Source organism: Asparagus officinalis, chromosome 8 (genome assembly GCF_001876935.1).
Source record: "Asparagus officinalis chromosome 8, Aspof.V1, whole genome shotgun sequence".
In the NCBI taxonomy this organism is placed as follows: Eukaryota; Viridiplantae; Streptophyta; class Magnoliopsida; order Asparagales; family Asparagaceae; genus Asparagus; species Asparagus officinalis.
In genome coordinates this window covers 118,086,804-118,101,160 of record NC_033801.1, presented here as the reverse complement: position 1 = coordinate 118,101,160, position 14,357 = coordinate 118,086,804, and the positions used below count along the sequence as shown (strand labels likewise).

At 38.3% G+C, this 14,357-nt stretch overlaps 1 long non-coding RNA gene across 1 annotated transcript; it reads left to right on the top strand.

Moving 5' to 3' along the window:
• Positions 2,084-13,305, top strand: LOC109821643. Its single transcript, XR_002241971.1, has 3 exons — positions 2,084-2,361; positions 10,991-11,160; positions 13,169-13,305. It is a non-coding gene; the product is annotated as an uncharacterized LOC109821643 (long non-coding RNA).

The window sequence follows — 14,357 nt, the reverse complement described above, 5'->3', positions numbered from 1 at the left end:
AAAGGTTTTCTAGTCATTTTACCAGTTAAACAATGTTCACATGGTGGCAATTGAACATTAAATAGTGCAGGAAGCAAGTTCATTCTGATAATATCTTTTATTTTTGAAATACTAGCATGTCCTAGTCTAGAATGCCACAATTCAGATTCGGAAATATAACAAGACAAGTAGTTCAAATTCGAAATTTTATTATCAGAATTATTACAAACTACTGGAAGAATGCATAATTCATGTTCGGGCACATATTTACCCATAGCATACACTTTATTATTCTTGCCTATAGAAACCTTGTTATTATAGAACCTCACTTCCAGTCCTTTCTTCATCAAGCTGGGAACAGAGATTAGATTGCGTCTAATTCCTGGCGCATAGAACACATCTTTGAGGACAAGAATGCTGTCCCCAAGATCCAATCTATACGAACCAATACCTTCTACATCGAGATATGTATTATTTCTCATATAGATTCTCTGTTCTCGCTTCTTCAGCTCGGTGAATTCTACGAATCCATTCTTGTCCTTTGCGATATGCCTAGTCGCATCGGAGTCGATCCACCAACCACTAATCACAGCATTACATTTCGTCACACTGACGAATTCTCTTTTGCTAGTACCCCCTTATTCTAGATGCTTATAGCCTCCTTTAATCTCCTGCTTTTCACCTTGTGGGCAATTGAGTTTGAAATGCCCGAACTTTCCACAATTGTAGCAGGCTCCGCGGGGTACTTTCTTTCTCTTGAACTGTTGCGATTTCGGTCCTCGTGGTTGTGGTTTACTAGGACCAGGGTTTTTATAGCTTTCAGCATTATGCCTCTGGTGGACATAATTCAGCTCTTGCTGCACCATATTCAGTTCTGGTTCCTTCCTACTGGCTATTAAGTCTTGTTCTATCGCTAGGTGCATAGGAAGATCAGTGACAGACTTAATTGCAGGATTCATTCTTAATGTGGTGGCAGCCACAGCAAGTGAAGGGGGAAGACTATTCAAAATGGTTGCCACTTGCATTCTTTCCGGGATTTCGGTCCCAGTATTGGATAAGTCCTTAGCCATGACAATCATTTTATTTATATGCTCTACGACATTGTCTCCCTCTTGCATACGACAATAATTATACTTATGCAAGAGGAGTTGAATGTTAACTTCAGAAGCAGTGTCGTATTTTTTTTATTGCATTCCACATGTCCATGGAAGTCTTATAAGTTTCAAAAACTTTGATTAAGTTATCTTCCATCATTCCACATGTCCATGGAAGTCTTATAAGTTTCAAAAACTTTGATTAAGTTATCTTCCATGAACATGATCATAAGACTTTTCGCCTTTTTATCTTTCGACCCACTGTTCAAACCCTTTCTTTTCTTCAGGTGTAGATTTATCAGTAAGGGTTGGAGCAGTGGTTTCGATTATATCATCAATATTGTCATGAATAAGAGCATACCCTATTTTTCTATGCCATATATCAAAATTACTGCCATTAAATTTGTCAATTTTGCCTAGTTCTGATAGAACGAGTTTACTACTCATTCGGTAAAGAACTAAAACTAAATTCAATTTTAAATATTTGTATAAGGTTGATATTTTTGACAATAATACTAAATAATAATAAAGTTAAAAATAAATAAATAAATAAAATAAAAATGAACCTGATTTTTCCGAGTTGATGAAAGAGGCTCCAATTTGAGCCAGATTGTCGCTTAGCGGTGTTGACCGAAGAATCTCTTGTCAAAGTTTTGGCGTCGTTTCTGACTGGAGTTGGAGATAATCTGCTGCTGTTGTGGAGTTACACCGAATAGAAATTGCGAAGAATTGTTCGAACAACCCAAAAAGATTGAAAACAGAATATTGAATTGTAAAGGACTAAAGTGATATTTTTTTTAAAAAAAAGGGTCTGCTGGTTTCGAAGAAGGTGTGATATAGGAAAAAAGGGCTTTGTAAAGATTTGTTAAGTGAACATGAGCCTGGCTATGATTTAATAAAAAAGAAATGGTTTGGCTTTGATTAAACGAATAAAGTGGATGGGCTTTGCTGGTTGTGGGGAATTGGGCCTGGCTTTGTAACTTGGCTCTTGAGAAAACGAGTGCCTCACCAGTAAAAAATGATCTCGAGCTGGGAGCTAGGGTTACGCCGTAAAATTTCAACGGGTGGCTGATGTCTCTCTCTTAATCGCCGAGGATGGAGACAACTGCGTTGAGATCGGCGCGGATTTGTCGTCGTCGTCGTCGATCGATCGTCGCAGCAGAGTCGTCGAGGTGGCCGATTGACGCAGAGCTCGAAGGGGGCGACGATGAGATCGACGTGCTCTGATACCAGTGTTTGAAAACAGAGAAGAAGGAAGAACAGATATTGAGGGGGGTTCTGCTAATGGGTAAGAGATTTTTCACCTTCTTCGTTGTGATTTCTCAAGGAGAATTACTCCTCCATTTATAGGGGCTGAACCCACTAATTCCACCCCCCAAGATCCGTCCCAATGAGAGATTTTCTCTCAACAACCCTTCCACGATCCACAATTCTCTCTACTGAGAATCGTTGATTTGGTCACCATGACCGAGTCAAGCTAACACGGAGGCCTTGATACGCGCAAAAGACAAGATCAAGGTATATAGAATAATTACAAGGAAACACGATGAGATAGCATTATCATCGCCTACCCGACAATACCACGATAGAAGTAAAAAACTAAGCTGATCTAACTCTAGAAAAGACAAAAAAAAAGAGGAACCAAAAGAAACTTATATGGTATTATCCCATGAGATGAACTGCCAACCAAAAGGACCAGCAAAAGACAGACTAAAATGATGGTGCTAATTTGAAGAAAAATTCTCTCCCACGGCATCAGTTGCTTGTTTCCTAGCGAGCTCTTCAAACTTCAGATTTGTTCATGCTCTACGAATCCTTCTAGCCAACCTATCCTCTTGAGCTCCTGTCCATAAAAGAGAGTACCTAGCTACATTAGCGGCAATATGTTCGGAAAGAGACCTCTGAAGTTTGAAGAAGGAAATAGTGATTATTAGCCTTAATTTTCTGCGATATATATGCCCATGCCTTTTGGGAAATAGATATTCGGAGGTTAAAATTCAACTGTATTGGTAATGAGTCATTCATGATTTGCACGTGTAGAATACTAGTTTATACAGAATGGATAACATCTTATTTTATTTGATTGACTTTTTATCCCTAGCAATGACTATTTACTTATTACTCTTCGTTAATTATATTATACTCAACACTAGTTAAACTGCATGTACTATATGCCTTATTCACTAAAAAAGAATAATAATATGTATTTTATGTATTGTTTGTCATAAAAATATTATAAATGTGAAAACTTATATTTCATGTGTTTATTTGGAAAATGAAAAAATGAAAAGAAAATCAAAGACTTTCCTTTAAGCAAGTGATCTGGAAGATTTTACAATAGGACTACATGGATCGCCAATTGGTCTTCCTCCTTAATGAACAGTATTTATGGGTAAAATGGTTATATGCCATAACCTATTTTAGTCAAATAAATCTTGTTGGCAAATAAAATCACATAAGATTTTCATAAATAGCCAGATTTGTCTTAAACCCAATAACTAATCTCGCAATGATCTCCATATATAATGTGAAAATTAGTGCTGATAATAGTTTCAATCAGGTTCCATCAGACAACTAGAAATAAACCGTGTAGTTTAAGTTTTATAAGGAATTGTGACGAGAATTCCTGTATGAAACATAAAAACTATAAGCTTATCGGTTATACATACAAATGCATGTTATGCACTATAGTGATGTTACTTTATTTATACCCCTTGAACCCCATAGGAATATTAATTACTTTTTTCACTCAATTTTGATGGTGGTTTAATCTTTTACCCCTTACATTCAGCACAACTGATAATTTATTGTCATATAATTCTCATGTGACATCTCAATCTACTATCAAATTTTCCTTTTTTTTTTCCTTACAAATTTTTTTTCAGCTTTTTATTTATTTTTTTATTTTTAGTGGGGGTCCAGTTATTGCCTACATTTACCTTATCTTCACAACTTTATTTACTATTGATCATCCATGTCTCTCAGTCAAAGTTACTAAGAGCTTCATCAATTATTACATTTTAGTGAATGGAGGAATGAAGGGCATACAATAAATACTATTGAGACATATAAAGATGTGAGAGACAGAGACAGTTGACCCCTTTATATATAGTAGGGAAAATGATTATGTTCATGATGATTAGGTTTGGAACAATCCTTGAAATAGGTAAAGATCCTACAACTGATGGCCTCAATTATGTTAAGGTATGAACTATATAACATGATTGCGTTAGCAGACTAACTGTTGCTCAAAGGTGACGGATTTAAAAGTTAGGCCTTAGTGGGCATCCATAAAGTTGGAAGACATAAGTGACATCACAAAAAGGCAATTGCGTTTTTTATCCAACCTTATCGGCTTATAGCTTAACACAAGGGAACTTTGGGCCCCTATAAAATGGAATCAACAAAGCAGAATGTTTCTACAGAGAAAGAGGTAGAGATACTCTACATTAATGATTGCAGAGGTGTCGCGCGCCTATGCGCGCGCCTATGCGGAAGCGTTGCACGCATACACAACGAACTTGAGATCACGGAAGAAGAAAGCCACACTCTTGCACAATCAAGCCAATTACGACAAATCAAACCAAACACAGAGATACGTGGTTCGGCAACTTGCCTACGTCTACGGGGAGAGGATGGGGAGATTTCACTAATTCAAGGAGAGTACAAAGTGTTACAATCACACAAAACTCTCAAACTAACCCTCAACCAAAGATCTCATCTTGCTCACAATATCTCCCTCTCATAATGCTCAAAAGATTCCTCAATCTCTAATTAAAAAAATCCTAACAAATCATTTTCCTATTTATATCAAAACAAAAACCCAATCAGAGTGCAAACAGGAAACCTGATTATGCAAAATACCCGTCGTAAGTCGACTTAACAGTCACCACAAGTCGACTTGGCAGAGAGAAAAAACAACAACTGGAGACCACTTCATAAGTCGACTTATCAGGTCTGATAAGTCGACTTGGCAGAGCGAAAAAACATAACTCCAGTGCAGATCGTAAGTCGACTCGTGCACCACTGACAAGTTGACTTACCATAAGTCGACTTAGCCTTGTGCATGAGTCGACTTATGCCAGAAAATCTGGTTTTTATGATTTCTCCACAATTCTCCACCTCGGCGAATTTTGCCAAAACTGAGCCGAAACCAAACCAAGAGCATTAATGTGTCGTCTCTCCAAATACGGCTGCACCACCATGGTTGCCTACGTACCCCCTCTCCCAAGGGATCAAGCCGCCCGTAGTTCATCCAAATGGCCGCCAACGGCCTCAACAATCACAAATATTCAACAAGTTTCTGCAATGATCAAACTTGTTGCTCGGAACCACATTTGTGAGCATATCCGCCGGATTATCCTTCGTGTGGACCTTCACAATCTCCACATCGCCATCTTCAAGAACATCTCGAACGAAGTGATAACGAACATCAATGTGCTTCGTCTGCGCATGAAAAACCTGATTCTTCGCCAAATAGATAGCACTCATGCTATCACAATGAATAGTGACGGACCTCTGCGATATACCAAGTTCCTCCAAAAGTCCTCGAAGCTAAATAGTCTCATTCACAGCCTCCGTAACTGCCATATACTCTGCCTCCGTCGTAGACAAAACCACCGTAGACTGTAAGGTGCATCTCCAACACACCGGCGCATGGGTCAAAGTGAACACATACCCCGTCGTAGACCGGCGCTTATCCAAATCCCCGGCATAATCCGAATTAACATAGCCAATGCATAGCTGCCCACCTGTAGTGTCCTGCTCATAAACTAAACCAATATTGAGCGTACCTAGAATATACCTCAAAATCCATCTCACGGCATCCCAATGACCCACTCCTGGATCGTGCATGTATCTCGACACCATGCTCACTGCCTGTGACAAATCCGGCCTCGTACATACCATTGCGTACATCAAGCTCCCAACTGCGCTCTCATATGGAGTCTTCGACATCGACTCACGGTCTTCAACTGATTTCGGTGAAAGGCCAGGTGAAAGCTTCAAATAGGCTCCCAACGGTACACCAACTAGCTTCGTATCCATGCTAACATGGAATCGCTGTAGAACCTTCTTCAAATAAGCCACATGTGTCAAACAAATCATGCCCTTCTTCTTGTCTCTGCCGATCTCCATCCCTAAAATGCGCTTCGCCTCACCCAAGTCCTTCATCTCAAACTCATTCGAAAGCTGAACTTTCAACTCATCTATAGCTGACCTGGAACTAGAGGCAACCAACATGTCATCGACATAAAGCAATAAATAAATGTACGCACCTCCTCTCAACTTGCGAAAATACACGCAATGATCAAACTGGCTCCGAGTGTACGAATGACCAAGCATAAAACCATTGAATCGCCTATACCACTGTCGAGGAGACTGCTTCAAACCGTATAACGATTTTTTTAACCTGCAAACCAACTTATCTTTCCCTGCAGCTCGAAATCTCAATGGCTGAGTCATATATATTTCTTCATCAAGATCACCATGAAGAAATGTCGTCTTCACATCCAACTGATCTAACTCTAATCCATACTGTGCCACCAAAGCTAGCAGAATCCGAATCGAAGAGTGCTTCACCACCGGAGAGAAAACCTCATTGTAATCAATACATTCCTCCTGTGCATAGCCCTTCGCAACTAACCTAGCCTTGAATCTCACTGGAGTGCCCTCAATGCCCTCCTTCTTCGTGTACACCCACTTGCACCCAATCGCCTTCCGCCCTTTTGGAAGCTCAACAAGCTCCCATGTATCGTTCTTATGAAGGGACTCCATCTCCTCCTGCATAGCCACCTGCCACGAATCAGCCTCCGAACTCTGCTCGGACTCTCTGAATGTAGTAGGCACCATCTCATCGATACTCTCCACCGGAAGTGCATATGCAACTGTGTCGGCATACCGTGCTGGCACCCGTATGTCTCTCATCTGTCTCCGTGCCGCAATAGAATCCAACCTGAGCCGTCGGTCCCTGATCCTACTCATGAGTACCCGTATCCTCCGCATCACCGTCGTGCTCGCCTGGCGTCACCTCAGTCGGCACTCTAATGGATACTGCACTATCTGGACTCTGTGGAGCTGCATCAATCTCCACCACCTGCGATATCTCCTCTGTCGGGTCGCTCCCCAACTGATGAGAGCTGGGAAGCTTCAAGATAGAAGTCTCATCGAATGTGACGTCCCTACTCAGCACAATCTTCTTATCAACTGGATCCCAAAGCTTGTATCCCTTGACACCACGTTTGAATCCTACAAATATGACCTTCCTAGCTCGAGGTTCCAACTTATCAGTTTTAACATGATAATATGCAGGGCAACCAAATACCTTAAGCTGGTCATAGTCATGTGCTGTCTCTCCCGACCACATCTCCATAGGGGTCTTCCCCTCAATCGCAGATGAAGGCAGCCTATTAATGAGGTGATTCGCATATGTAAGTGCCTCAGCCCAAAAGATCTTTTCCAAACCACTCTGCGACAATAAGCATCGGATCTTCTCCAGTAAAGACCGATTCAACCTCTCTGCCACCCCATTTTGCTGCGGTGTATGACTAACTGTGAAGTGTCTCTCTATGCCCTCGTCTCGACATAGCTGCTGAAAGGGGTCTGAAGTATACTCGCCGCCGTTGTCGGATCGTAACGTCTTAATCTTTCTCCCAGTCTGCAGTTCCAATCTCTTCTTCCACTCCACAAACAAATCTAGGACTTCACTCTTATGCTTCATGGTGTACACCCAACAATACCTAGAATAGTCATCAACAAATGTGACGAACCAATGTCGACCACCAAGTGATGCCGTCTTGGTGGGACCCCAAACATCTGTGTGCACATAGTCCAAGATGCCCCTCGTCCTATGAATGGCCGTCCCGAACTTCACTTTTGTCTTCTTGCTAAGAACACAATACTCACAGAACTCAGTCTTTCCACTCTTGGCTCCCTTCAATAGCCCCTGCTTGCACAAAGCCTACAGTGACTTCTCTCCTGTGTGCCCTAACCTATAATGCCAAAGTCTGCTCATGTCCGCCTCTGAAATAGCCGAAGCAACCTGGCCAATCTCGGTGCTCCCTTTCAGATAGTATAAATTATGACTGCGGACTCCCTTTATCACCACCAAAGATCCCTTAGTAACCTTCACTACAGCATCCTCAAAGGTCACCCTGAATCCCTTCGCCTCCAAAGCCCTAACTAAGATAAGATTCTTCTTAAGTTAAGGAACAAATCTCACCTCCTTCAACTCACGGACTACTCCATCGTGCATCTGAATCCTCACAGTACCTATCCCACAAACGCCACGGGATTGATCATTTCCCATAACAACAACACCCCCGTCGAGTCTCTCAAATGATGAGAACCAATCTCGCCTAGGAGTCACATGATAAGTAGCGCCAGAATCAAGCATCCACTCCGATGCATCCAAATGGTTCACCTCCGGAGTAATCAAAAGAGAAAAGCTCGAATCATCGGAATCATCGTCTTTCGCAACATTCACCTCATTAGCCTTCGGGCCCTTATTCTTGCTATTCTCCTTTTCTTTGACTTTCGGTCAGTCTCTCTTCCAATGTCCCTGCTCTTTACAGAATGCACATTGATTTTTTCCAAGCTGGTGACGACCTCTTGACTTTAACCTCCCTCTATTTCCACCTTTCTGATATGAGCTTCTACCTCTCGTCGACAAGGCCTTTCCTGAAATACTAGCGCGGGAAGTCTCCTTATCCTTCCTCCTCAAATCATAGTTCGTCAATGCATTAGTCACTTTACTATAAGTGATAGAAGATCTCCCGTTCAACAACGTAAGCACAAAGGTATCATACTCCTTATCCGGTAAGGAGCCCAAAAGAATAATAGCCTTGTACTCATCTGTGATCTTCTCATCCACGTTCGCCAAGTCCGACAACAACTTAGTGTAGTTGTTCACATGAGCCGCAAGCGAGGTGCCTCTGGACATCTGAAATCTGAATAATCTTCGCAGCAAGTACAACCTGTTCTCAACACTCTTCGTGAGATACTTGTTGTTGAGAATCTCCCACATTTTCATTGCAGACGTTACCCCAATCACATTATATTTCAGTTCTTGTTCCAAACAGGACCTGATCACCCCGCAAGCATTTCGATTCATCTTTTCCCATATCACCTCTTCATATTTAGGTGGCCTCACATCGACCATGATGGTCTCCTCCAGATTTTGAGTATTGAGCGCATCCTGTACGTCGCTCATCCACAAACCAAAATTGATCTTGCCGTCATATTTCACTATACTAATCTTAGTGTTCTGAAAACCCACTTGAACTGTGCCTGCTATCATCTTGCTGCTTTCACCAACTTCTTCACCCATAATCACAAATTTCAAATTGTAGAGAAAGATCCAAACTTTGAAAGAATAAGAAATAACCCAACTGAACCCTAGATTGGATTCCAAATAGAACTCCTAACCACACGAGGAAAGCGAGATCTTCAACGGCAACTTCAAACCCTAACTCCACCAAAGCCTAGAACTCCAAGAACCAAGCTTCCAACTGAATCTTCCTCCACCTAATCCAAAACCCCATATCTGAAATCTGAGCTCTGATACCACTTGTCGTGTGCCTATGCGGAAGCGTTGCACGTACACACAACGAACTTGAGATCACGGAAGAAGAAAGCCACACTCTTGCACAATCAAGCCAATTACGACAAATCAAACCAAACACAGAGATATACGTGGTTCGGCAACTTGCCTATGTCCACGAGGAGAGGATGGTGAGATTTCACTAATTCAAGGAGAGTACAAAGGGTTACAATCACACAAAACTCTCAAACTAACCCTCAACCAAAGATCTCACCTTGCTCACAATATCTCCCTCTCACAATGCTCAAAATATTCCTCAATCTTTGATTAAAAAAACCCTAACAAATCGTTTCCCTATTTATATCAAAACAAAAACCCAATCAGAGTGCAAACAAGAAACCTGATTATGCAAAATTCCCGTCGTAAGTCGACTTAACAGTCACCACAAGTCGACTTGGCAGAGAGAAAAAACAGCAACTGGAGATCACTTCATAAGTCGACTTATCAGGTTTGATAAGTCGACTTGGTAGAGCGAAAAAACATAACTCCAGTGCAGATCGTAAGTCGACTCGTGCACTACTGACAAGTCGACTTACCATAAGTCGACTTAGTAAGTCGACTCGTGCACTACTGACAAGTCGACTTACCATAAGTCGACTTAGCCTTGTGCATGAGTCGACTTATGCCAGAAAATCTGGTTAAGTCGACTTAGCCTTGTGCATGAGTCGACTTATGCCAGAAAATCTGGTTTTTCTGATTTCTCCACAAGATGAACTCTACACCTCGCTATTAACTTCTCATCATTCAGTAGACTTCATAAATAATATTTTAATAGCGAACATCAATCAATACAATATGCTAAAGTAATATACTGAAATGCCACGTGTTAAAATTCTAGAGCATTTAACATGTGTCAAAATTTTAGAACATGCGTACTATTTATTAAAGTAAGACCTTATATTGACACTTGGCAACTTGTGGTTATTTTCGCTATTTATTCTCTTATGTTTTGTTAGATTTTTGTGTTTTAGAGAAACTCTTCGGCTTCTTCTCTACACATAACCTTTCTCTACACATAATCCACTAATCTAATCTAATTAACTTCCATGTAATAATAAATAACTAGTAAATAATTTAATAACTAATCTTTGAGAGAAACGCTTCTTTCTATCTCCCAACAACAATCCAACCGCATGTTCTTGTGAATTAAAAATTATCATATGATTTCAATTGTAGTCCTTTCAATTCTTTACCTTAACTTACTTCTATTGACTCTCTTGTTAGGTCTCATGTTTATGAGCCTACTATCTAATCTAGTTTTGATGATTATCAAACAATTCCTAACAATTTTTGTCGAATGTTTATATTTGATTGTTAGGTATCCTACATAAAGATCCTATGTTGGAGGTTGGATGGATTTGTGCCTACACGATCATGTTCATTGGAGGATGGAAGAAATATCAGAATGAAGTTTTGCATTTCAAGTCAAGTATAAGTTAAAGCTTCATTCGCAACCAAGACAAACATATCGAAGATCTCTTAACTTGGGTATATTGTTTCTAGTTTAGGTCTTATACCGTGTGTGTTATATTTTAAAGCTCAATTATTACACACAAACACGTTTTTATTTTATAGCTTTCAAGTTTAAAGTTTAATCATACAAATATGAAACTAATAGTTCTATTCATATACATATATATGAGTTTCTTACTTATCGATTTTATTTGGGAAAATATATGTTTATGGATTAAAGATTTGTTTATACTATTTTATATCTTTCCTCAAGTCTATTAATCTATTGAAAAGTGTTTTAAAACTTGTTTGGAATGAATACATCAAAATCAAGTTTTAACGTTTTCGTATTCTTGAATAGTTTACAAAATAAATGAGTTTTCATAAATGGAAAATTAAAATTAAGAAATTATTTTTCTAACATGTTCTATTACATGTTTATAAACATTTTTCAAAGTTTTACTATTTTTGGAGTTGATTTACTATGTTAAATTGATTTTACAAAATCAAGTGTTTCATCAGTTTTTAGAATCTGAAATATCTGTCTTAAAATAATTATTTCTCAGAAATGCGAAGTGATATTTTAGAATTTCTTTCTCTAACATGTTTATAATCTACATGTTTAGAAACTTTTCTTAAATTTTCACTATTTTTTAAGTTGATTTACTATTTTTAATTAATTTAAGAAATCTAGCTATGCAAAAAATTCAGAATGTGTCTTGCACGTTATCAGTAGACTGAACAGTGCATCAATCGACTGAAAACACTGTTCAATCGACTGATCAGTAAGTCGTTGTATAACGGCTAGTTTTTTTCCAGATCCGATTTTTGAGGGGGTTTTCTCTGTTTTTTTAGCTTTTGGACTGTTGTATTAAGTACCTATATATTCCCCTCTATCCTCAACTCTTACATATATCAAAGAAAGAGTTTTAATCAAGTTTTGGACAAGTTCGTGTAAGAGTTTACAAGAGTTTTTAAGTTTCTTTTGTGAAGAAGTTTTCACAAGAGGAGGAGATTATTCTTTTCGTGTTTGGGCTTCAATCTCATCTCTCTCTCTCTCTCTTGAATTTCAGAGAAGTTTACGCTAAACTCATCTCTAGCTTTATATAAATTTGTTGTTGTTTATCAATTTCATTAAGCTAGATTTTATATTGAGTTTGCATTTTATTTTTCTCATTGTTTACACACACATCTCTTGAGCTTTAGTATTATCACATTAAGTATAATTTGGGTTGTGGTGAGTGTATCATTGAGAGTGAGATTACATTGAGTTCTCATCCATTAAAGAGAACAAACCCTTGTACTTATGCTAAATTTATGAGAACACATTGTAATACACAAGGACACCGAGAGGAGTGTGTGGTGAGAGACGATGTTAATTCCAAGAGGAGTGGCGTTGGTAGTAAAACTTAGGGAGAGGTGGTAAATCCAAACACTTGAGGAAGTTGAGGCTAGTCCAACACTTAGAGAGTGTATTGTGTGATTATAATTGTGAGTTGTGAAGTTTTCGGTGAGCTAGAAAATCGATTGTGTGAGTTGTAAACGTTTTCGGTGAACATTAAAAACCAGTTGAGATGGTGGAGATTCTCCTCGAGAGTGGGGAGCGGAGACGTAGGTCGGGAGTGACCGAACTCCGTGATCACTTTGCGTGTTTGCGATTGTCTTTTGATCACTATCTCATTTGCATATTTGTCCATGTTTATTTCACGCTTGTTTAATTACACATCCTTGCTCATATTTTGTTGAATATCAATCTTGCTAGGATATAATTATTAAAATGTTTTAAATTGGCATTAATACCGGATTAGATTAACATATACCCTATTCACCCACCTCTCTAGGGTAATTTCATCTCTAAATTTTTCTTCTCTACAAATTATGATTTTTCACATTTATCCCAATGGCATGAACCCTTTCTCAATGACAGCATACAACATTCATCATGGTTGAAACTATATATTCATTTTAAGTGATTTATGTGAGATTATTTTCTTCCTTCATCATCTTCTAATTTTTGGCTAAAATATTTCTTTATATTTTTTAGGTACTGTGGTCGTTGGCAAAGGCTTCAAAGACAACGTAGATAGATCATTTCATCAATACTTTTGATTTCTAACAATGCATAGCCTTTTATTTTGATTTTTTACAACAAAGGTGTGGAAGTAGCATGAAATCAATTAGGCATGAGTACATTTTTCCATTAAATATTTATTTTAATTTTTCTATTTGTGTCTTATTGAATATTTATTTTATTTTTTTCTATGTTTTCGTTGTATTTGTTGTCCATTTAAAACTTCTTTATGTTTTCTCTCCCCTTTTCTATGCATTTTATCTTTAATCAATTTTTTGAAAACCCGAGATTCAGTTGCAAAGATCGATTGAGCTTTTCTTATACTTCCAACTTCACTTTTCTTGCAGAGTTTATGCCTACACTCCATTCTATGAAAGTATTTTATCCATTTATATGTGCATCCTTTTGTTATGGGTACATAAACATATCCCTTTTGTTTGTTTATAATTTTTCTCTTCTGTTGCTTCTTTATTTGCAACTTTTCCTCTTTGTTGCTTATTTGTTTGTAATTCTCATTGAGCAATTGCTCTTCTAAAAGATTAAAAGGAAAAAAGAAGCTGAGAAAAATGAACCTTTTCATAAAAATGCGTTGCTCTTGCCTCCTTTTAGTTGATCGTCTGATCTAAGTAAAGGAATGTTTTGCAGATGTTGGATAGTTTAGAAATAAGATAAATATCTCATATTAATTCCTTTGTTGTTTTTTTTTTGAAAAAAAAAATTTACTTACTTTATTATTGTATTGAGTATTACTCTTTGTGATTCTTTAATTTCCCACATTTGGCTTTACATGTTGAGGAAATAAAGTTGAGTCTATCCAAATTAGAGAAGAGAGCTATAGAAGAGAAAGTTGACAACTGTACTTTCCAATATTTTTCATTTTGTAAGACAAAGTATATAAGTTCGAGTCCCACTAATTTAAGTAGTTTTGTCTAAGATTTTGGGTATGGGACAAATAAACAAGAAGATTGCTAGAGAAAAGGACAATGATCAAAGAAGAAAAGTATCTGAGACTTTCATTCCAGAAAAGTCAAAATAAAAAGAATTGTTTTTTATTTTCTTAAATAGATAATATCATTTTATCAAAGTAATGAATGATGATAAATAAATAAAAAAAAGCCCCCACAAAGTTAGCGTGGGTATAACACTAGCTTGTATCTGAATG